The sequence below is a fragment of the Theropithecus gelada genome, chromosome 3, assembly GCF_003255815.1.
Source record: "Theropithecus gelada isolate Dixy chromosome 3, Tgel_1.0, whole genome shotgun sequence".
NCBI classification, from domain to species: Eukaryota; Metazoa; Chordata; class Mammalia; order Primates; family Cercopithecidae; genus Theropithecus; species Theropithecus gelada.
In genome coordinates, this window is record NC_037670.1 from 70,139,455 (window position 1) to 70,165,071 (window position 25,617).

The window sequence follows — 25,617 nt, forward strand, 5'->3', positions numbered from 1 at the left end:
CATTTCTTGTAGACAACATATATTTTGGTCTTGTCTCTGATTCACTCTGATCTCCATCTGTTAATAGGTACATTTACACCACTGTTGTTCAAAGTAATTTTGCTATAGTTGCATTAACATCTACAGTGTTTATTACTGTTGTCTTCTGTCTATTACTCTTGTTCTTTGTTCATATTTTTTCTTCCACTCTTTTCTGCCTTTTGAAATTTTTAACTGGGCATTTTATGTGATTCCATTTTATCTCCTTTCTCAGCATATCAATTTTCCTTTTTAAAACACATTTTTAAGTGATTGCTCTGGAGTTTGAAACATACATTTATAGCTAACCCAAGTCTAGTTTCTTTTCTTTTCTTTTTTTTTCAGCTTGTTGCACTTTAATGTATAATACTTAACTCAATGTACAAGACAATTGCATTTAACATTGTTATTAATAAAAGAGACATCAGATCAATCATTAAGGGCTCCAGAGTGAACAGCATCTTCATAACCTACATGTTTATCATCTTTACTTTCTGGATTTAATTTAATAAGATCATCAATTTGAAGAATGGCAATTGCAGCTTCAGTTGCAAATTTCAAACTCTTATTTATTTATTTTTTATTATACTTTAAGTTCTAGGGTGCATGTGTGCAACATGCAAGTTTGTTACATAGGTATACATGTGCCATGTTAGTTTGCTGCATCCATTAACTAGTCATTTACATTGTGTATTTCTCCTAACGCTATCCTCCCACTGCAGCTCTCCACCCCACGACAGGCCCCAGTGTGTGATGTTCCCCTCCCTGTGTCCTAGTGTTCTTAATGTTCAATTCCCACCTATGAGTGAGAACATGCAGTATTTTGTTTTCTGTCCTTGCGATAGTTTGCTCAGAATGATGGTTTCCAGGTTCATCCACATCCCTGCAAAGGACACGAACTCACCCTTTTTTATGGCTGCATAGTATTCCATGGTGAATATGTGCCACATTTTCTTAATCTGGTCTATTATTGGTGGACATTTGGGTTGGTTCTAAGTTTTTGCTATTGTGAATAGTGCTGCAATAAACATATGTGTGCATGTGTCTTTATAGTAGCATGATTTATAATCCTTTGGGTATATACCCAGTAATGGGATCACTGGGTCAAATGGTATTTCTAGTTCTAGATCCTTGAGGAATCCCACACTGTCTTCCACAATGGTTGAACTAATTTATGCTCCCATCAACAGAGTAAAAGCCTTCCTATTTCTCCACATCCTCTCCAGCATCTGTTGTTTCCTGACTTTTTAATGATCACCATTCTAACTGGTGTGAGATGGCATCTCATTGTGGTTTCAATTTGCATTTCTCTAATGACCAGTGATGATGAACATTTTTTCATGTGTCTGTTGGCTGCATAAATGTCTTTTGAGCAGTATCTGTTCATATCCTTTGCCCACTTTTTGATGGGGTTGTTTGTTTTTTTCTTGAAAATTTGTTTAAGTTCTTTGTAGATTCTGGATATTAGCCCTTTGTAAGATGGGTATATTGCAAAAAGTTTCTCTCATCCTGTAGGTTGCCTGTTCACTCTGGTGGTAGTTCTTTTTTTTTTTTTTTTTTTTTTTTTTTTTTTTTTTTTTTTTTTTTGCTGTGCAGAAGCTTTTTAGTTTAATTAGATCCCATTTGTCTATTTTGGCTTTGTTGCCATTGCTTTTGGTGTTTTAGTCATGAAGTCCTTGCCCATGCCTATGTCCTGAATGGTATTGTCTAGGTTTTCTCCTAGGGTTTTTATGGTTTCAGGTCTAACATTTAAGTCTTTAATCCAGATTGAATTAATTTTTGTATAAGGTGTAAGGAAGGGATCCAGGTTCAACTTTCTACATATGGCTAGCCAGTTTTCCCAGCACCATTTATTAAATAGGGAATCCTTTCCCCTGTTGCTTGTTTCTGTAAGGTTTGCCAAAGATCAGATGATTGTAGATATGTGGTGTTATTTCTGAGGCCTCTGTTCTGTTCCATTGGTCTAGATCTCTGTTTTGGCACCAGTACCATGCTGTTTTGTTTACTGTAGCCTTGTCATATAGTTTGAAGTTAGGTAGCATGATACCTCCAGCTTTGTTCTTTTGGCTTAGGATTGTCTTGGCAATGCAGACTCTTTTTTGGTTCCATATGAGCTTTAAAGTAGTTTATTTTTTTATTTTTTATTTTTTCCAATTCTATGAAGAAAGTCATTGGCAGCTTGATGGGGACGGCATTGAATCTATACATTATCTTGGGCAGTATGGCAATTTTCATGATATTGATTCTTCCTATCCATGAGCCTGGAATGTTCTTCCATTTGTTTGTGTCTTCTTTTATTTCGTTGAGCAGTGGTTTATAGTTCTCCTTGAAGAGGTCCTTCACATCCCTTGTAAGTTGGATTCCTAGGTATTTTATTCTCTTTGTAGCAATTGTGAATGGGAATTCACTCATGATTTGACTCTCTATTGGTCTGTTATTGGTGTATAGGAATGCTTGAGATTTTTGCACATTGATTTTGTATCCTGAGACTTTGCTGAAGTTGTTTATCAGCTTAAGGAGATTTTGGGCTGAGACGATGGGGTTTTCTAAATATACAATCATGTCATCTGCAAACAGGGACAATTTGACTTCTTTTCCTAATTGAATACCTTGATTTTTTTTCTCTTGCCTGACTGCCCTGGCCAGAACTTCCAACACTATGCTGAAAAGGAGTGGTGAGAGAGGGCATCCCTGTCTTGTGCCAGTTTTCAAAGGGAATGCTTCCAGTTTTTGCCCATTCAGTATGATATTGGCTGTGGGTTTGTCATAAATAGCTCTTATTATTTTGAGATACGTTCCATGAATACCGAATTTATTGAGAGTTTTTAGCATGAAGGGCTGTTGAATTTTTTCAAAGACCTTTTCTCCATCTATTGAGATAATTGTGTGGTTTTTTTGTTGGTTCTGTTTATGTGATGTGTTACATTTATTGATTTGCATATGTTGAACCAGCCTTGCATCCCAGGGATGAAACCGACTTGATCATGCTGGATAAGCTTTTTGATGTGCTGCTGGATTTGGTTTGCCAGTATTTTATTGAGGATTTTTGCATTGATGTTCATCAGGGATATTGGTCTAAAATTCTCTTTTTTGTTGTGTCTCTTCCAGGCTTTGGTATCAGGATGATGCTGGCCTCATGAAATGAGTTAGAGAGGAGTCCCTCTTTTTCTATTGATTGGAATAGTTTCAAAAGGAATGGTACCAGCTCCTCTTTGTACCTCTGGTAGAATTCAGCTGTGAATCCATCTGGTCCTGGACTTTTTTTGGTTGGTAGGATATTAATTATTGCCTCAATTTGGTCTGTTCAGGGATTCAACTTCTTCCTGGTTTAGTCTTGGGAGGGTGTATGTGTCCAGGAATTCGTCCATTTCTTCTAGATTTTCTAGTTTATTTGAGTATAGGTGTTTATAGTATTCTCTGATGGTAGTTTGTATTTCGGTGGGGTTCGTGGTGATATCCCCTTTATCATTTTAATTGCATCTATTTAATTCTTCTCTCTTTTCTTCTTTATTAGCCTTGCTAGTGGTCAATCAATTTTGTTGACCTTTTCAGAAAACCAGCTCCTGGATTCATTGATTTTTTGAAGGTTTTTTTGTGTCTCTATCTCCTTCAGTTCTGCTCTGATCTTATTATTTCTTGCCTTCTGCTAGCTTTTGAATGTGTTTTCTCTTGCTTCTCTAGTTCTTTTAATTGTGATGTTAGAGTGTCAATTTTAGATCTTTCCTGCTTTCTGTTGTGGGCATTTAGTGCTATAAATTTTCCTCTACACACTGCTTTAAATGTGTCCCAGAGATTCTGGTACGTTGTGTCTCTGTTCTCATTGGTTTCAAAGAACATCTTTATTTCTGCCTTCATTTTGTTATTTACCAGTAGCCATTCAGGAGCAGGTTGTTCAGTTTCCATGTGGTTGTGTGGTTTTGAGCGAGTTTCTTAATCCTGAGTTCTAATTTGATTGCACTGTGGTCTGAGAGACAGTTTATTGTGATTTCTGTTCTTTTACATTTACTGAGGAGTGCTTTACTTCCAATTATATGGTCAATTTTGGAATAAGTGTGATGTGGTGCTGAGAAGAATGCATATTCTGTTGATTTGGGGTGGAGCGTTCTGTAGATGTCTATTAGGTCCACTTGGTGCAGAACTGAGTTCAAGTCCTGGATATCCTTGTAACCTTGTGTCTCGTTGATCTGTCTATTATTGACAGTGGGTGTTAAAGTCTCCCATTATTATTGCGTGGGAGTCTAAGTTTCTTTGTAGGTCTCTAAGGAGCTGCTTTATGAATCTCTGTGCTCCTGTATTGGGTGCATATATATTTAGGATAGTTAGCTCTTCTTGTGGAATTGATCCCTTTACCATTATGTAATGGCCTTCTTTGTCTCTTTTGATCTTTGTTGGTTTAAAGTCTGTTTCATCAGAGACTAGGATTGCAACCCCTTCTTTTTTTTGGTTTCCATTTGCTTGGTAGGTCTTCCTCTATCCCTTTATTTTGAGCCTATGTGTGTCTTTGCATGTGGGATGCGTCTTCTGAATACAACATGCTGATGGGTCTTGACTCTTTATCCAATTTGCCAGTCTGGGTCTTTTAATTAGGGCATTTAGTCCATTTACATTTAACGTTAATATTGTTGTGTGTGAACTTGATCCTGTCATTATGATGTTAACTGGTTATTTTGCCCGTTAATTGATGCAGTTTTTCATAGCATCGATTGTCTTTACAATTTGGCATGTTTTTGCAGTGACTGGTACGGGTTGTTCCTTTCCATGTTTAGTGCTTCCTTCGGGAGCTCTTGTAAGGCAGGTGTGGTGGTGACAAAATCTCTCAGCATTTGCTTGTCTGTACAGGATTTTATTTCTCCTTCACTTATGAAACTTGGTTTGGCTGTATATGAAATTCTTGGTAGAAAATTTTTTTCTTTAAGAATGTTGAATATTGGCCCGCACTCTTTTCTGGCTTGCAGTGTTTCTGCTGAGAGATCCGCTGTTAGTCTGATGGGCTTCCCTTTGTGGGTAACCTGACCTTTCTCTCTGGCCGACCTTAACATTTTTTCCTTCATTTCATCCTTGGTGAATCTGACAATTATGTGTCTTAGAGTTGCTCTTCTCGAGGCATATCTTTGTGGCATTTTCTGTATTTCCTGAATTTGAATGTTGGCCTGCCCTGCTAGGTTGGGGAAGTTCTTCTGGATAATATCCTGAAGAGTGTTTTCCATCTTGGTTTCATTCTCCCTGTCACTTTCAGGTACACCAATCAAATGTAGATTTGGTCTTTTCGCATAGTCCCATATTTCTTGAAGGCTTGGTTCATTTCTTTTTACTCTTTTTTCTCTAAACTTCTCTTCTCACTTTATTTCATTAATTTGATCTTCAATCACTGATACTCTTTCTTCTACTTGATCGAATTGGCTTTTGAAGCTTGTGGATGTGTCACGTTCTCTTGGCATGGTTTTCAGCTCTATTGGGTCATTTAAGGTCTTCTCTATACTGTTTATTCTAGTTAGCCATTCGTCTAATCTTTTTCCAAGATTTTTAATTTCCTTGCGATGGGTTCTTACATCCCCCTTTAGCTCGGAGAAGTTTGTTGTTACCGACCTTCTGAAACTATTTCTGTCAACTTCTCAAAGTCATTCTCCATCTAGTTTTCTTCCGTTGCTGGCGAGGAGCTGCAATCCTTTGGAGGAGAAAAGGCACTCTGGTTTTTAGAATTTTCAGCTTTTCTGCTCTGGTTTCTCCCTATTTTCGTGGTTTTATCTACCTTTGGTCTTTGATATCGGTGACCTACAGATGGGGTTTTGGTGTAGATGTCGTTTTTGTTGATGCTGATGCTATTCCTTTCTGTTTGTTAGGTTTTCCATCTAACAGTCAGGTCCCTCAGCTGCAGGTCTATTGGAGTTTGCTGGAGGTCCACTCCAGACCCTGTTTGCCTGGGTATCACCAGCGGAGGCTCAGTTGGAAATGCGGAAATCACCTGTCTTCTGCGTTGATCACGCTGGGAGCTGCAGACTGGAGCTGTTCTTATTCGGCCAACTTGGAACGGGGCATGTAAATTTCTAACTCTTAACTTTAACTATGTTGGTTCAAAAACTCCTGCTTGTTTGTTTTCTCGAGATTTACCATTCCTCAAATCAAGACCAATCCATTTTAGATTTTTACGTTCTGAGTTAACCTGAGCCTCATTATGAGAAGCTCTTAATTTTGCATCCAGATCTGTAGAGTCCTGGGCAGCATTAACTGCCAGTGTATTAGGAATAACAAGAAGTGATCTTGCAAACTCTGCAGTAGCAATCTGTTCCCAAGACCCCATGCTGGTTGCATAATTTTCAAGGTATATGGAAAGGGCTACTTCTACAGCATCCCCACCTGGAACCATGGATTTTGACTCCAAAACTATCTTCACTACACAAAGAGCATCATGTTAAGAATGCTCAATCTCATCACACATGAAATCAGTTGCCCTACGTAAGATAATCGTTGCAGATGTACGAGCCTTAGTGTTTTTGATTAAGATCAGCTCATCATCACAAATTCTCTCCTGTACCACTTCTGCCTGTCCCAACATGGCAGCTTCAAAAGTTTCTTCACCTTCCAAATTGGCCAGACTTGACAGAATAGTTGCTCCAGAAGCTTTCACAATGTGTTTAAGGTCCCTTTTTAAAACTCTTCTAACTGCCATAGCACCAGCCTTCACAAAATACTTCAGACACATATCATCAATTACACCAGTGGTTAGAAAATGTCGGTACCAGTTGCTAGGATCTTCTGAATTCTCTTGTTGGTGATATCTGATCCTCTCTGTCTAATCTGGTCCAGTTTTTCAGGGTCTGTAATGATCACCCGTACACCAAGCTTCATTTTTGTTTTTTGCAGGCTAAAGTCAAGGCAAGCAATTTTTGCACTTACAGTTCTCTTGGGCATGCCCTGGATCCCACCACACAGTTTAGTGCATAGTCACTGATGAGCATACTGTTTGTTTGACTTCTCCCATGGGCTTCCGAAATACTAACAGAATTGACTGGATAGTGTGGCTGGCCTCTTATATCTGTGTATTTAATAGCAAGTACAACATCTCCTACCATGTTAGCAAAGAAATCACCATTTATTCCAATGATTTTGGAAGACATGGATGTCTTAGCAGCATTAATCAGGCAATCTCTTCCCAGTTCATCTGTGTTAACAATTAGGTTTTCATTGATATAACGCACTGCTTCCTTGCAAGCAAGTCGATAGCCACTAATAACTGATGTGGGATGGATTTTCTGTTTGACTAATTCGTCTGCATTTTTTAGGAGTTCTGCTGCAATAATAACCACTGAGGTAGTTCCATCTCCAACTTCTTTGTCTTGAAGATCAGCCAGCTCACAAAGAACTTTAGCTGCAGGATGTTCTACCTCCAGTAACTTCAGGATGGGTGCACCATCGTTAGCAATGGTTACATCACCAGTATCATCCACCAACATTTTATCCAAGCCAACTGGACCAAGAGAACTTTTTACAATATTGGCAATCGAAGCTGCAGTCATAACGTTCTGGGAGCGGATTGCTTCCCCAGTGCTGCGGTCCCCAAACACGGACAAAGGCCCCTCCATCTTCACGGCATCGGTACACGTTGAATTCTGCTCACACTGCGGGCAATCAGTATCGCGGTCTCTCGGCCGACCGGGGACCATAGCAGTGGCAGCGACCGCATGGAGCATACCGGAGCGATTCCCCAAGAGCTGCTCAACCCAAGTCTATTTTCAAATAACACTATACTACTTCACAAGTAATATGAGTGATTTATAATAACAAAATAATACTAATTCCTCCTGCCGATCCCTTGTATCGTTGCTATCATTCATTTTACTTGTACCTAAGCAAACATAAGCATATATACGTGTAGATCAATTAAGAACAAGGAAAACAAGGTTTTTTTCTTTTTTTTTTACTTTCACCAATCTCTTCATTTCTAATGCTCTTCTTTTCTTCATGTAGATCTGAGTTTCTGACCCATATTATTTTCCTTCTCCTTAAATAACTTCTAACGTTTTTTACAAGTCAGGTTTACTGGCAACAAATACCCTCAATTTCTGTTTGTATGAGTAAGTCTTTATTTCTCTCTCACATTAAGGATAATTTTGCAGGATACAGAGTTCTAGGCTGATTTTTATTCTCTCAACACTTTAAATATTTCACTCCACCCTTGCATAGTTTCTTAGGAGAAGCAGTAGGATGTAGCTATTATCTTTGCTCCTGTGTATGCAAGGGCCAGCACCCACTCCTTGTGGCTTCTTTCAGGATTTTTTTTTAATCATTGATTTTCTGTAGTTTGGAAATAATATGCCTAGGTGTAGTTTGTCTGGAATTTATCCTTCATGGTGTTCTCTGAGCTTTTTGCATCTGGATTTGATGCCTGACATTAATTTGGGGAAAATTCTCAATCATTATTTTTTTGAATATTTGCTCTCCTTCTGGTATTCCCATTAAGCATATGTTATGCCTTTTGTAGTTTTCTCACAGTTCTCAAATATTCCAGATTTTTACAAAATTTTTCCCCTTTGTGTTTTAGTTTTAGAGGTTTTTAACTGAGATATCTTTAAATACACAGATTCTTTCTTTTTTTTTTTTTTTTTTTTTGAGACGGAGTCTCGCTCTGTCGCCCGGGCTGGAGTGCAGTGGCCGGATCTCAGCTCACTGCAAGCTCCGCCTCCCGGGTTCCCGCCATTCTCCTGCCTCAGCCTCCCGAGTAGCTGGGACTACAGGCGCCCGCCACCTCGCCCGGCTAATTTTTTTTTATTTTTTAGTAGAGACGGGGTTTCACCGTGTTAGCCAGGATGGTCTCGATCTCCTGACCTCGTGATCCACCCGTCTCGGCCTCCCAAAGTGCTGGGATTACAGGCTTGAGCCACCGCGCCCGGCCTAAATACACAGATTCTTTCTTAAGCTGTGTTCAGTCTACTAAAAAACCCATCAAAGGCAAGGCATTCTTCATTTCTGCTACATTAGTTTTGATGTCAACCATTTCCTTTTGGCTTTTTGCTAGAATTTCCATCTCTCTGCTTACATTTCCCATCTATTCGTGCATGCTTTCTACTTTGTCTATTAGAGCACTTAGCATATTAATCACAGTTGTTTAAAAATTCCTCATCTAATAATTCCAACATTTCTTCCAATATCTGAGTCTTGTTCTGGTGCTTTTTCTATCACTCCAAACTGTGTTTTGCCTTTTAGTATGTTTTGTAATTTTTTAACTGACAGCTGGACATGATGTATTAGGTCAAGGAAGCTGCTATAAATAGGCCTTAAGTAATGTAATTACTTATGATTAGGCCTCAGTTTTTAGTGAGCCTGTACCTCTTGACTGTGAACTTCACAAGTGCTGTTCAGTTCCACTCCCCTCTTTAGGTATGACCGTATGGCTGGAGGGGGCTGGAATTGTGTAATTCCTTTGTTCCACAGGAAGACTAGAGCCAGCTGGAGTTGGTAATTTTACCTCCTCCAAGTTAGTTAGGCACTGATGAAACCCCAGCAGTTTAGGTTCTGGTTAAATAGTTTCTCCTGAGGGCAGACTTTGTTAAGAAGAGTACAATGCTCTGGCATATTTCAAAATGGCACTTTTCCCTCCCTTGCTGTAAGCATGGAGGCATTTAAAAAAATCTGGTATTTGCTTTGATAAACTGGTGGAGCTCTAGCAGGCAAAACTCACGAAAGTAGAGGGCCCCTCAATAACTGAATCCCTCTGAAGTTTCAAATTCTCTGACTTGTCCACATTGAGATTCCAGCGATTTGTTAATTACAGTTCAGGTTTTCCCACCCTGACACTGGTTCCCGTGGAGGCTTCTGCTCATGGGTTTCTGCTCTGGTAAGTTGTGATTCTCTATACGAGTCTGTCTTTCTGATTTTGGGGCCAGTGGTTTGCCCTGTGACCTCACTTCTCTTACAAATCTAAGAATTGTTCATTTTTTCATTTTTCCAACTTTTTACTTGTTAGGATTGAGTGGCAATTCCATGCTTTCTGCATGCTGGCCAGAAATGAGAAATCTCCTGTTGTGTTTTCATTTTGTTCATTTCAATGTGCCATTTGATTTTCCTTGAAATTTCCTTGAAATTTCCTCCTGGATCCATGGAGCATGCTATTCAGTTCCAAGTGTTTGGAGATTTTCCTAAAATCTTTCTGTCATTAATTTCTACTTTCATTCCATTGTGTTTAGAAAAACACTCTATGTAATTTTAACTTTTAAAATTTTGTTGAAGTTTGTTTCATGGACCAGTCTATGATCTATCTTGGTGTATGTTCTATGGGTACTAGAAAAGAATGTATATTCTGCTGTTTTTGGGTGGAGTGTTCTATAAATGTTGATTAGATCCTATTGGTTGATTGTGTGGTTGAGTTCCATATCTTTGGTCATTTATTTATTTATTTATTAGAGATGGGGTCTCACTTGAATTTTTTTCTCTAATTGCTCTATCAAATTTTGAGAGAAGGTTGTTGAGGCCTCCAACTATATTATGGATTTACCTATTTTTGTTTTCCATTCTATCAGTTTTTCTGCACATATTTGGTAACTTTGCTTTTTGGTGCATACACATTTAAAATTACTATGTGTTCTTGCTGTATTGACCCTTTTATTATTACATAATATCCTTCTCCATCTCTGGCAATTTTCTTTGTTCTGAAGTTTACTTTATCTTGCTATCCTTTTTGTTTTCTTTGTAAATGTCATACAATGAACAAATTATTTAATAACCAAAAAAAAAGGTTTCCATAAATTTTTTTCATTATTTTACTTTCAACCAGCCTAAATTATTACATTTGAACTGAATTTCTTCTAGACAGCATATAGTAAGATCGTGTTTTTTTAATCCACTGTGGCAAACTCTGTCTTTTAATTGGCATATTTATACCATTTACCTTTCTTGTAATTACTGATGTATTAAGTTTTAATTATGTCATTTTATTCTCTCTCTTTCTCTCCTTTTTTTTGTTTATCTTTCTTTCCCCTGCCTTCCAGTGGGTTATATTTTAGTATTCCATTTTGACTTATGTATAATGTTTTTAAATGCATTTCTTTTTATGTATTCAAAAAAGTAGTTGTTTTAGATATTACACTGCTGGTGTCATCATTTTACTAGTGCAAGTGAGATATTGAAATCTAACTTTCCTTTACTTCCCTTTACCTCTCTGCTTGTAATGTAATTGCCTTAACTGCATCAGATAGTGTTATAGCTTTGTTTCAAATGTCAAACATAAATTAGAAAATGTAACAAGAGAAGAAAAGTATATTGTATTTCCCTATTTTTTTTTTTTGCTTACTGTGTTCTTTCTTCCTTCCTTATGTTCCAAGATTTCTTCTTTTATCATTTCATTTTCATTCTTTTTGAATTGATCTTCTGATGACAAATTCTCTCTTCCTCTGAGAACATTTTGATCTCTAGCTCATTTCTGAAGGATATAAATACAGGATTTGGGGTTGATAGTTGATTTCTTTCAGCAGGTGAAAATATTGTGCCACTTCCTTATAACCTCCAATGTGTCTGATGTGAAATTTGCTGTCATTAGCATGGAATATTTTCCCCCTATAGGTAAGATGTCTTTTGCTTTTTGCTGACTGCTTTCAATATTTTTTCTTTGTTTATAATTTTTAGTTTTTAGAAGCTTGTGGTGTGCTTTGGTGTGGATATTCTTGTTTATCCTGTTTGGATTCTCTCAGCTTCTTTAGGTTTCTTGGTCAATTTTGAAAGTTTTCAGCAGTTATTTTGCGAATGCTTTTTTAGCCCTACCTTTTTCCTTCTTTCCTTCTGCAACTCTGATGACATGAATGTTAGATCTCTTATGGTCCCACAAATCCCCAGGGACTCTGTTTCCTGTTGTTTTTTTTCTCTCAGTTTTTCTTTCTGCTGTTCAAATTAGGTAATTTCTATTGTTCTGTATTCTAATTAATGGGTTATTTCCTCTATTTCCCCCATTTTGTTGTCAGACTATGTATAGAGCTTTTAATTTCAGTTATTGTGTTTTTCAGCTCTAACATTTTTATTTGGGTCTTATTTACATCTTCTAGTCTCTACTGAGACTTTTTATTTCTTTGCTGAGGTTTTCTATTTTAAAAAAAATTTGCTTCAAGCATATTTCTAGTTGCTCATTAAGTTATTTTTATTGTGGCTGTTTACAAATCTTTGTCTCATAATTCTAACATTTATGTCATCTTTGTGTTGGCATCTATTGCTTGTCTTTTGTCACTTAATTTGAGACTTCTTGATTCTTGGTATGAGAGTAGTTTTCCATGGAAACTTGGAAAATTTTCATAATATAAGACTCTGGATCTTATTTAAACATTTTATTTTAGTTGTCTCCACTGGGTTGAGTAGTGTTCCCTCAAAACTCATGCCCACTCAGAAACTTAGAATGTGACCATACTTAGAAATAGGATCTTTGTAGATGTAATCAAGTTACAATGAGTCACAGTGTTGGCCCTAAGCCAATGACTAGTTTCTTCATAAGAGGAGAAAAGTTTGGATACAGAGATGCACACAGAAGGAAGATGAAGTGAAGGCACACAAAATGTGGTGTGATGGTGAGGGCAGAGATGGAAGTGATGCATCTACAAGCTAAGGGTTGCCAGCAACCACTAGAAGCTAGGAGGAGGCAAGGAAGGATCTTCTCCCTAAGCCTTCAGAGAGTGTGGCTCTGATGAAATGTTGGTTTTAAAGTTCTAGTCTCCAGAACTGTCAGAGAACAAATTTCTGTTATTTTAAACCACCTAATTTAAACCAGTTAGAAGGGAGTACCTGTCAGGTAGGGAAAATCCAGACTTCTTATGTGCTATCCACTGACACTTTGGTTGGGGTGGGGTTGGGTGGTTGTAACCAGGGGGTGGGAAAAAGGTTTGGTTCATTATGTGTCCTTCTCTTACTCTGAAACTGCAGAGGTGTTGACACACTTGTTATAAACTTACAAGGATGGATGAGGCTTCCCACTGTGCCTCTACTGGTATGATGGGTTTGGGCCACGGGTTTTCTGTGGTGGTAGCCCAAGTAGGATGGCCATTGTCTAAAAGTTGTCTCTCTTGATAGTTGCTCCCTTCCTGTCCTCTCAGAGAGAGAGTAGGCTTTTTGGGGGGCTCTTCTTGTCTGCTTCTATTGGCATTATGGAATTTCTGGCTTTTTTATCTCCAAGTCTGAAGTATGTGAGGCAAAAAGAAAGCCTGGAGAGGTCACCATCATGTTATTCCTCCTGTCCTGTGGTCCCTAGCCAATCTGTCTTCTTTTTACATAGTAGAGTCCTCTTATTTTTTTTATATATAAAATTTTCAGAGTTTTAGTTGTACTTAGTGAGAGGAATTGGAAAAATTACATTTCATCTTCCTTGAATTCCAGAAATTCTTTCAGTGTATTTTATCTCACTGTTCTGAGCTTCACTTACAAACTCCATGATTTTAAACAATCTAAACCTCCATTTCTTGTTTCATCAACCAGAGAAAATTGCTTATGAACCCTCATTTTGTAAGAGAAGCACCCTAATGATTCCAAATATCTATGGCTATCCCATAGATAGCCAGTCCTATCTCTTCTTACTCCTTTTCACTTCTTTATCTCTGTTGAAAATATCTTTATTTTTACATTGACAAGATGAATAATATTATTTTGTTAATATGATAGAAGCTGCCATGATTTCTCTACAAGTCAATATTAGGAATTTGAAATCAACAAAATATTTTTTATTATTATGACTAGGTAAATGTTGTATACTCTAAGCCTAGTAATAAACTAAGATTACATTTCCTTCTTTGTGGATTAAATATCATAACCACTGTGTCCTTCAATGGAGAATATTTCTTGTTTAAACTTCAAGTATGATTTCTTTTCCACCCTCCATTTACTTTATTATGCCATTAAATCTCTCTATTAAGAAATACAAAAAACTAGCCGGGCGAGGTGGCGGGCGCCTGTAGTCCCAGCTACTCGGGAGGCTGAGACAGGAGAATGGCGTGAACCCAGGAGGCGGAGCTTGCAGTGAGCTGAGATCCGGCCACTGCACTCCAGCCTGGGTGACAGAGCGAGACTCCGTCTCAAAAAAAAAAATCTTTCTAACTTCCAAATTATATGGTTTCTCTGATTTTCCAATGTCAGCTGATTTCTTCCTGTATAATTTATATTCTATATTAGATCTACTCTTTCTTCAGGAAGGAAAAAGAAAGAGTGGATTTATACCAAAATATAAATTGTTATTAGAAAATTATTCCGGAGTAAATTATATATATAAATTGCTGGATCTATAAATATAAGATATGTATTATAAACATTAGGATATAAATCATTTTAGATTATTATATATAATCTAGTCTAATATAGTGTATTATGTAATCTAATATATATTTTTTCTTTTTGGTTTTCTCCTTATTTTATTTATATGCGCATATCATTAAATTCCTGAAAAGAGAAGTTTTCTGAGACCATGATACCACTGCTCTACTGTTGCTGGCATTACTGTGAAGAGAAGGAGTTCCAGAAGTTTGTTTAGTCTTTGTATTCATGGTTCAATGGAGAGGAGTTATTTTGGTTGAACCTATATCATGGGACCATACTGAAGCATATAGCATGTGGCAGAAAGAAAGAAGAATTTGCCTCTTAGCTTTAGTAATGGTGAGGGGGCAGTGGGAGGTATCAACCAGGAATTTTCTTCCACCCAGGCTATGTATAAGGAGGGAGCAGTAAAGATGTATAAAAATATTAGGATTTTATTAGGAAGGAAGTTGGGTGCTAGGCAACCCAAGCTTGACAAATCAAGTTGCCATTACATGGTTTATCTTTTACTCATATTTACTTAATATACCTAAAGGCTGAGAATGATTTGCTATGATTGTGGAAGGTGATGTAGTTTGGATGTGTGTCCCCTTCCAAATCTCTTGCTGAAATGTAATCCCCAGTGTTGGAGGTGGGGTCTGGTGGGAGGTGACTGGATTATGGGGGCAAATTTCTCATGAATGGCTTAGCACCATCCTCTTGGTGCTGAGTTTCTATAGTGAGTGAGTTTTGTGGAATCTGGTTGTTTAAATGTGTGTGGTACCTCCCCCTTTGCTGTCTTGCTCCTGCTTTTGCCGTGTGATGTACCTGCTACCCCTTCAACTTCCACCACGATTGTAATCTTCCTTAGGCCTCCCCAGAAGCCACGCAGATGTCTGCGCTATGCTTCTTGTAAAGCCTGCAGAACCATGAGCCAAATCATCCAGTCTCAGGTATTTCTCTATAACAATGCAAGAATGGCCTAACACAAAAGACATTGCTCCATCATCTTCTGCCATCCAGTGTGCTGCTAAGAAGTCTGTCTGTTCCTTTGTGTATGAGGTCTTAATTTTTTTTTTTTACTTTATGAAGGTTTGTAAACCATTTTCTTTATCTTCAGTGTTCTGAAATTTCACATCAACCATCTAGGTAAGGACCTTTCTTCATTTATTGCCCTGAGTACTTGTTGACCTTTTTCAATCTGAAGACTTTCAGCTCTTGGATATTATTCTCTTTTCTTATTTGATCACTCTCTTTTTCTTCCTTTTCTTAATTCTCTCTTTCTGGGATGTCTATCAGGAGGTTGAACCTGCTGGATTGCTTCTCTATGCCATTTCTACCCCCACCTTCTTTTTTATCCTGTTTATATGATTGTTTTTGGTAGACTTACTTTACTTCACCTTCCAAGTCATCTCTTTAATTGTTTCTGCTTCTTAATATCCTGTACTTGTTTCATGGATAAATATATTCTCAAAACTTTCTGAGAATAACAACTAGGTCAATTTAAAATATGTATCATGTTGTTCCTTTGATTTATGTTTAGACTTTTTTTGGCCTTTTTTTTTTAATATTTAAGAATGAGTAATCATTGCTTGGGAACACTGTGTGTCCATTCCAATTGATTTTTTAAAGCCAGCTTTATTAAGATATAATTCACATAACATACAGTTTGCCCATTTAAAGTATACAATTGAACGGTTTTTAGTGTATTTTCAGATCTGTGCAACTGTCACCATCATCAGTTTTAGAGCATTTTCATTACCTCAAAAAGAAACTCTATGTCCTTTGGCTATTATATAAGCCCCTACCTCCCATCTCCCTCAGCTCTAAGCAACCACTAATCTACCTTTTTTTTTTTGAGACAGTCTTGCTCTGTCACCCAGGCTGGAGTGCAGTGGCGCGATCTCCGCTCAATGCAAGCTCCGCCTCCCGGGTTCACGCCATTCTCCTGCCTCAGTCTCCCGAGTAGCTGGGACTACAAGCGCCCGCCACTATGCCCGGCTAATTTTTTTTTGTATTTTTAGTAGAGACGGGGTTTCACCGTGTTAGCCAGGATGGTCTCGATCTCCTGACCTCGTGATCCTCCCGCCTTGGTCTCCCAAAGTGCTGGGATTACAGCAGTGAGCAACCGCGCCCAACCAGCAACCACTAATCTACCTTCTAATCTACCTTTTGTCTCTCTAGATTTCCCTGTTCTGGATATTGCTTATGAATGGAGTCACACAGCGTGTAGTCTTTTGTGACTGACTTCTTTCACTTAGCATAAAGTTCTTAAGTTTATCCATGTTGTGTCATATGTTAGTACTTATTATTTTATGCTTCAATAATAATCTGTTGTGTGGATACACTACATTTTGTTTACTCATACGTCAGTTGATGGACATTTGGGTTGTTTTCATCTCTGGATATTATCAATAATGCTGCTATAAGCGTTTACGTATAAGTTTTTTGGTTTGATATATATTTTTTCATTTTACTTGGATATACATCTAAAGTGGAATTCCTGAGTTATAAGGCAACTCTGTGTTTAGAGTTTGAGGAATTTCCAGGCTCTTTTCCGAAGCGGCTTCACCATTTTACATTCCCACCAGCAGAGTTTGAGCATTCCGATTTCTCCACAGATTCCCTAACACTTGCTATTACCTGATTTTTGATTCTAGTCATTGTAATGGGTATAAAGAAGTCTTTCGTTGTGGTTTTGCTTTGTATTTTTCTGACGACTAATGATGCGGCATATCCTTTTGTGTGCTTATTGGCCATTTGCGTATTTTCCTTGGAGAAATGTCTATTCAGATCATTTGCTCATTATAAAAATTGCATTATTCCTTTTTACAAGTGAGTTGTAAGAGTTCTATATATATTGTGGATGCAATTGCCTTATCAGATATATGATTTGCCAGTATTTTTCTCTCATTCTTTGTGTTGTATTTTCACATTCTTAATGGCATCCTTTAAGCCACAAAGATTTTTCATTTTTAGGAAGTCCAAATTATGTATTTCTTTTCTTTTGTTGCTCATGCTTTTTGTATTTTAGCTAAGAATGTTTTGCCAAATTGAGAGTCATGAAGATTTACCTCTGTTTTCCTTTAAAAGTTTTATCATTTGGGCTCTTACATGTAGGTGTTCCATCCATTTTGAGTTAATTTTTGTAATTTTAAACTCCATTCTGAGTTAAATTTTGCATGAGGTGAGGGTCTAAATTACCTTTTTTGCATGCTTTTGCATGAGGCTATCCGGTTGTCCCAGCACCCATTTACTGAAAAGACTGTTCTTTCCCCATTGAATAGTTTGGCACCCTTGTTGACAATCAGTGGACCACAGACACATGGTTTCTGGACTCTATCAATTCTATGCCACTGATCTATTTGTCTGTCCTTGTGCCAGTAGCACACTGTCTTAATTAACATTGCTTTGTAGCATATTTTGAAACCAGGAGGCATGAGTCCTCCTACTTTGTTCTTTTTCAAGATTGTTTTGGCTATTCTGGGTCTCTTGCAATTCTATGTGAATTTTAAAATCAACTTGTCAATTTCTACTAAGAATTCATCTAGGATTCTGATAGGGATTATGTTGAGACTATCCGATGGGTTGGTAAGTTCCAATATTCAGAAGTTTGAGGCTTCAATGCCCATGTAACTCTCTTAATTCTTCCAAGAAATTTCACTTTATTACTTTTTTAAAAAAACTCTTTATTGTAGAAACAGAAAAACACATATTATATATAACTTAATGAGTAGTAAATCAAACAGTATTGTAACTACCACTCGGTAAAGAAATAAAACTGATAGTCACTTCAGAAGTTTCTTTATGTGTAATTGAAAATCACGGCCTCCCTACCCCAATAAGTAATGATTATCCTGACTTTATATTATTCACTTCTTTATTTTTCTTCATAGCTTTATTATCCTCATGGGCACCCTAGAAATTGCTAATAGCCTTGCCATTAACAGATAGACATATTTTTATGTCTTCTTTAATCTGTAAGTCATTCTCCTATTCTTTTTTTTTTTTTCTTTTGGAAGCAGAGTCTTGCTCTGTTGCCCGGGCTGGTTCTTGGCTCACTGCAATCTCCGTCTCCTGGATTCAAGCAATTCTCCTGCCTCAACCTCTCGAGTAGCTGGGATTACAGGCATGTGCCACTACGCCTGGCTAATTTTTTTGTATTTTTAGTAGAGATGGGGTTTCACCATATTGGGCAGGCTGGTCTTGAACTCCTGACCTTGTGATCCACCCACCTTGGGCTCCCAAAGTGCTGGGATTACAGGCGTGAGCCACCGCGCCCAGCCTCCTATTCTTTTATTTTTCATACAGTTTATTTTCCTCCCAAGAGTTTACCGCAGTCTAAATTTTGCATTCTCTTGGTGTAGGTTAAAAGTTTCCTCAGTTCTCAGTATTTCTTGTAAATTGATAGTTGGATCCAGAGACTTGCTTAATCCTTCTGATGTTCTTTCATCAGAAGGCATAGAATGTATAATTGTCTCTCTTTCTGTAATATTAGTAGCTGTTGGTGCTCAATGCCTAAATTCGTTAATTCGTATTCTAATGCTATTGCTACTTTTTATCTATTTGTTAGAAAACTTTTATAAAGTGGTACGTTATGTCATTTACTATTTTGTTATTCCGGTACAATTCTCACACGGGAAGAAGGATAGATGGTTGATTTTTATTGATCTTTTATTTAACCTGTTTTAAAAATAATAAGTTCATTACCTATCATCTTCTAAGGAAACCAATTAGATTGAAATATTATTGTATACTCATGGACTTAAACATATTCTCTGAGTTTCAGTCGGTTGAAATTGTATTTATTTTGAGGCTCAAATTGTTTCATCTTTTGTGGAGAGAAGCTTCTTCAAGCTGGTTTCTGAGTTCTTTTGACATGACCCTAATAGTTTTGAATGGCTTCCTCACTGTCTGAGGACATATATCCTCATGTCTTCTTCATATGACAAGATGTTTCAGGTTTGTTTGGTTCACTTCTTGCCCCAAACCTGAAATCAGCCAAGAAGTTCTGGTTTCTTTTAGTGGTAAATAATATTTTAGATAAAATTTGACTGTTAGGAAAAATCATTGCTTCTTTCTTGGCCTTTATACCTAAGTCTCTTTGGTGAAGACAGCTCAATTTTTCTTCTGTGTGTAAATATGTATTAAATTTAAATTTAAAATTACTTCTATAAGTAATTATATGTTTTATATTCACCATCAGTTCTTATATCAATATTCCTTTGGTCACTTTGTTTCCTAAAACTTACACTCAATAGATTTCTCACAAGGGCTCTTGGGAACATGTTTGAGTTCTTACATGTTGGTAACAGTTTGTATGTGTACTCTATACTCGAAAGAGAGTTTTTAGGATATAAAAATCCTTGACTCACATTTTTTTTTCCCTGAAGTATGCTAAATATGTTACTTCATTTACTTCTGGCATTAAACATTACTGTTGAAAAGTCTAATAATAATCTAATATTTTCCCTTATTAATCTCTTGCTTTTTTGCCTAGCTGTCCAAAGGATTTTTAAATTTTTTCTTCAAAGTGCAGTCGTTTTACTAGACTTTCTTGGCACTGGTCACTCTGAGTCAATATTCTCAGGTATGTACTTTTCTTGGTTTTGTATGTAGTTTCAAATAACATACTCAAGTTAAGGAGAGTTTTCTTGATTATTCTTTCTTATTTGCTCTTTCCTCTTGATTTGTTTTCTTCTTCAGAGACTCATATTATCTGTGTGTTAAATCTTCTTTGCTTATATTCAATATTTGTTATTAATTTTTTTCTCTTGTTACATTTGTTTTAGATTTTTAATTTTTTATCCTCTTTACCTTTTGCTTTTCTTAAGGAATGTTTTTTGTGTTTTCTTGTTCTTGTTCTTTCTAATTTTGTCATCATTTCTGATATAATTTTTTTTATTTCCCAAGTTATATTTCTTAATTTCTAAGTACTAGTAATTCTGACTTAAGTCTTTTCATATCTACAAATAAGAGAGAGTTCTTGTCTTTGATAAACCAAGGTCTGTTACTTCAGATAATTATAATATACAGTGATAAAAGCAGAGTATATATGTAGCACAAAAGAATAAGGGATGAGTAGTTCAAATAGATTTAATACCAGAATATAATGTTTGACATTTCATGTAAAAATGATACCAAGGTAAAAGTGTTTTTATTATGATAAATATTTCATCTCAGCATAAGGTTATTAAGTAAGGCCTGTATTTGTTCTTTTTTGCTCAAATGGTGTTTTAAGATATAAATGTAGAAATGTTGGTGAGAGCACCAAGATTTGATAAGTGTCACATTGCTCATTGGTATGAGACCTATCGTCACAGTTTTTGTTCTCCAGGACCTGACTCTGATATACAGGTTAGTCATCTAGATGTTTATTAAGTAGTGCCATTGGCATCCATATCTGTGAAAGGTAGAAGGATGGAGCAGGACTGGGAAGGGGAAGAAACTGAGCTGTGATGCAGGCCCAGCAGCCTCAGCAAACCCTACAAAATGATCTGTCAAAGTTGTTCCATGTTGCGACAAAATAGGTGGTCCTCGATACCTCTGCCTCCATCATGTTGGCCATCCCCAAAAAGGGTGTGACCTTGGGTGGATCAATTCCTAAAGGACTGTTATCTAAAGACTTCACAGACAGCATTCCCAGCAATTGGGCAATAAATGTCCTTTCATGAAAGAGGATATGAGCACCACATCTCCATGTTTACCACTTACAGTGATGAAGGATTTACCGGGGGGTAATAATAATTTGGTTTTCTGCCTCTTACATCTCTCATCCACATCAAGGGTATAAAACAATTGACAATAAGAGATTATTCGTTATTCTTAAAAAGAAATATTAGTGTCTTGTGATGCCTTTCCCTACCTCCATCCTCTCAAATCAAGACAATGAGGATGCAACAGGACCAGGTACAGAGTGCCTCATGTGTCCCCAGCAGTTTAAGTGACATAATGGATTGTTGCTAACATCCTCCTGGAAAATCTACGTGGTGAGCTGTGGGCCAACAAATCTGTTTAATGGAAGAGTGAAAGAGCAGCATCTTCTGTGGGCAGTTGGCACTCAAAATGTTTGATGGGGCTGAGGCTGAGCAAGTGTTTCCCAGTTGTGGGACACCTGCAATAGAGATCAGTGTGGGGGTTTCCTGAGAGTTTCATGAGGAAAAACGACACAGGAGAAGAGATCTTAGCAGAAAGACATTTTCCTTTGAGCTAGGTGTCTAAGGACTAAGGAAAGAGATATATGACCAACTAGGGAGGATGGATCACCTGCTCTGTGGAAATAGTTATTGAAGATTTCCAGAGATAAAGGAGGTGGGATCCTTCAAACTGTGCAAAGACCCCATGAGAGACCCTGGCTGCAAGGATCAGAGAGTATGAAACAGACTCACCACTGTAAAACATTTCTGTTCCTCCCTTCTTCCAAAGCTGGCAAGGTCATAAATTGAGGTTGGGGGAGAACACATAAAAATACGCAATAGGAAAGAGTAAGTACTCTGACAACACTGACTCTCTTGACTTCAGAACTTTGTACCTATTAGTTTTGAACTTCAGGAGAGAGTGAATTTAACTGCAGATTAAAGTCACTTCTATTACAGGGAAATGTCCATTTTAATCACTGAAATAGAATTATCTGAAGATTCATGTAACTTGTCTCAAATTTCATCCTAGTGAGAAATTAGACCCAGAAAAGTATTTAAGGTATAGTGGAAAAATGCTAAAATCGCCTTTTCATTACATTCCACAGTATAGTTGCTTAGGTAAATGTTCAGACCCTTCAGAGTCCTGCTATTTCTAAGTTGTTGCTTCTAATTTACTTAGGCAAACTCAACTCAAGGGCTTTCTGAATCCTCAAAGAGAAATTATGTACTATTTAATATAATTAATGGGAAAAGATGTTCAGATTTCTCAGGAGAAACCTGAGTCTCTGAATTTGCCATAACATCACATGTCAGCTGTGTTGGAAGTAGAACAATTCTAGGCCAGAAAGTTCTTTGGTGTTACAGAAATGAGAAAGGATATTGGAGAAAGGCAATAATTGTTAGTCTGAGAATTGAATCAGCCTTGGGACAGGAAATGTCACTAAGAATTCAGGCCTGTAAGTTGTCATGGGTATGTATCTTCCCTAGAAAACACTTATAACCTAGTAATATCACCAACTGAAATCTAATGTCACTTGCTACCATATTTTAGAATTCAAGTTAAATTATGTCTCCGCCATGAAACCAGGACCTATCAAGCAGCCACTGATTCTTTTCTTCTATTGGATATTCCCTGGATATGGTACTTGTGTGACCATCCACACAAATGGAATCACACTTTGAGTTACATTTAAATTACATTTAAGTAAAATTCTGGTTTTATCAAAGTATACATAAAGAGTCAAATAATAACGCAGGACTAATAATAGAAACCAGCATTCTCTGGCTCCTTCTCTTCCACCCTTCCCTATGCCCAAGTACCTGTCTCCAGAAGAAACCTAGTGCCTCTCTCCAGAATAAACAATTTCAACTCTTAAATGTTTCCTCTTGTAGTTATTTCCATATTTGTATATAATATACCTAAGTTTTTATTTCTTGATCATTAATATTAGATTATCAATTCACTTCCTACTAAGGAAGATGAAAATTTAGCTGCCATACTAATTCTGTACCCCATCCCCAATTTTACACTTCCTTCCTCCCATTCGTCTTATGTAGCCCACATTCTTCTTATATGTGATCATTTTTACTAAATAAATATTCAGTATTTATTATGATCATGTAGGTATTGCTTGTACTTACAGTTGTAAAATGTTGTTCAAGTAAAACAGGAACAATTTTAAGGTTTTTTTGAGTAGAAAGAAGTTTAATGTAGGAAAATAAAGCTGTAAAAAATTATTGGAAATGCAAGTATATGTTACCAATATTTTCAGCTGCCTGTAACTCTGAAGTTGATAATTCCCAGAGAATAATTGAAATTTCTGGAAGTCACTGCTGCTTTTAACAATCATAGATGTGCATGGACCTAATAACAGAGTTTCAGAGTACATGAAGCAAATATTGACAAAGTTAGTGGGAGAAATAGACAATTCCACAATGATGGTTGGAGAGTCTAATACTACTTTCTCAACAATTGAAAAGGCCAGGCATGGTGTCTTATGCCTGTAATCCCAGCAGTTTGGGAGGCTGAGGCAGGAAGCTGACTTGAACCCAGGAGTTCAACATCAACATGGGCAACATAGCAAGATCACATCTTTACAAACAAATTTTAAAAAGTAGCAAGACATGGTGATGCACGTCTGTAGTCCCAACCACTCAGGAATCTGAGGTGGGAAGATGACTTGAGGCTGAGAGGTCAAGGCTTCAGTAAGCTATGATTGTGCCACTGCACTTCAGCCTGGGTGACAGAGGGTGAGCCTGTTTCAACAACAACAACAACAACAACAACAATCGAAAGAACGACTAAGCAAAAATCCAGCAAAGATAGAATATGTGAACAACATTATCGACCATCTTGATTTCATTGATGTTCACAGAAGACTAAAATAACAATGGCAATGAGAGAGGGGACATTACTATAGAACTTATAGATAATAAAAAGGCAACAACAGAATATTAACTTTATGCCAGTGGATTTGAAAATCTATTAAGATAAAATGGCTACATTCCTTGAAAAATACAAATCACTAAAATAGAAATGAGAAACACAAATTACCAAAACAGGAATACAAAACTTGAATAGCTCTATATTAATTAAGGAAGTGTATTCTAGTCTGTTCTCACATTGCTCTAAAGAACTCCCTGAGGCTGGGTAATTTATGAAGAAAAGAGGTTTAATTTACTCACAGTTCTGCAAGCTGTATAGGAAGCATGACTGGGAGGCTCAGGAAACTTACAATCATGGCAGAATGTTGAAGGGGGAGAAAGCATGTTTTCACATGGTGGCAGGAGAGAGAGAAAGAGAAAGTGAAGGGGGAGGTGATAAACACTTTTAAACAACCAGATCTCAGGATTGCTTACTATCATGAGAATAACAAGGGGGAAGTCCACCACCATGATCCATTCACCTTCCACCAGGTTCTGTCTCCAATATGGGGAACTACAATTTGACCTGAGATTTTGGTGGTGACACAGAGCCAAGCCATATTGTTCTACCCCTGGCTCCTCCCAAATACCATGTCCTTCTCACATTTCAAAACACAATCATGCCTTCCCAACAGTCCCCAGTCTTATCTCATTCCAGTATTCATCAAAGGCCAAGTCCAAAGTCTCATCTGAGACAAGGCAAGTCCCTTCTGCCTATCAGCCTGTAAAATTAAAAACAAGTTAGTTACTTTCAAGATATAATGGGGGTAGATGCATTGGGTAAATAGACCCATTCTAAGAGGGAGAAATCAGTCAAAATACAGTGACTACAGGTCCCATGCAAGTCCAAAACCCAACAGGGCAGTCATTAAATCTTAAAGCTCCAAAATAATCTTCTTTGATTCCACGTCTCACATCCAGGCCACACTGATGCAAGCGGTCGGCTCCCCAAGGCCTTGGGCACCTCTGTCCCTGTGGCTCTGCAAAGTACACAGATCTCGTGGCTGCTTTCATGGGCTGGCACTGAGTGCCTGCAGCTTTTCCAGGTGCATGGTGCAAGCTGTCAGTGGATCTACCATTCTGGGGTCTGGAGAACGATGGCCCTCTTCTCACAGCTCCACTACACAGTGCCCCACTGGGGACTCTATGTGGGGGCTCCAACCCCACATTTTTCTCCACATTGCCCTGGTAGAGGTTCTCCATCAGAGCTCTGACCCTGCAGCAGACTTCTACTTGGACATCCAGGTGTTTCTATACATCCTCTGACATCTAGGCTCCCAAACCTCAACTCTTGCCCTCTGTGCACCCACAGGCCCAAGACCACATGGAAGCTGCCAAGGCTTGGAGCTTGAACCCTCTGAGGCAATGGCCTGAGCTGTACCTTGGGCCCTTTTAGCCATGACTGTAGCTGGAGTGGCTGAAATATAGGGCACCATGTCTTGAGGCTGCACAGAACACTGGGGCCCTGGGCCTGACCTAGAAAACCATTTTTTTCCCTCCTAGGCTTCCAGGCCTGTGATAAGAGCGGCTGCTGTGAAGATCTCTGAAATGCCCCAGAAACATTTTCTTCATTGTCTTGGCTATTAACATTCATCTCTTCTTTACTTATGCAAATTTCTGCAGCTGGCTTGAATTTATCCACTGAAAATGGGATTTTCTTTTCCACTGCATGGTCAGACTACAAATATTCTAAACTTTTATGCTCTCCTTCCCTTTTAAATGTAACTTCTAGGTTCAGATCACCTCTTTGCAAATGCATATGAGTATATGCTGTTAGAAGCAGTCA

The 25,617-nt window shown here is 37.7% G+C and overlaps 1 pseudogene across 1 annotated transcript; it reads right to left on the reverse strand.

Annotated features, from left to right (window-relative positions):
• Positions 1 to 447: 447 nt before the first annotated feature.
• Positions 448 to 7,732, reverse strand: LOC112620297 (annotated as a pseudogene). The gene is made up of 2 exons (XR_003118505.1): positions 6,068 to 7,732; positions 448 to 582 (listed from the first exon to the last, which is right to left on the reverse strand). The product of XR_003118505.1 is annotated as a T-complex protein 1 subunit alpha-like (transcript).
• Positions 7,733 to 25,617: the final 17,885 nt, after the last annotated feature.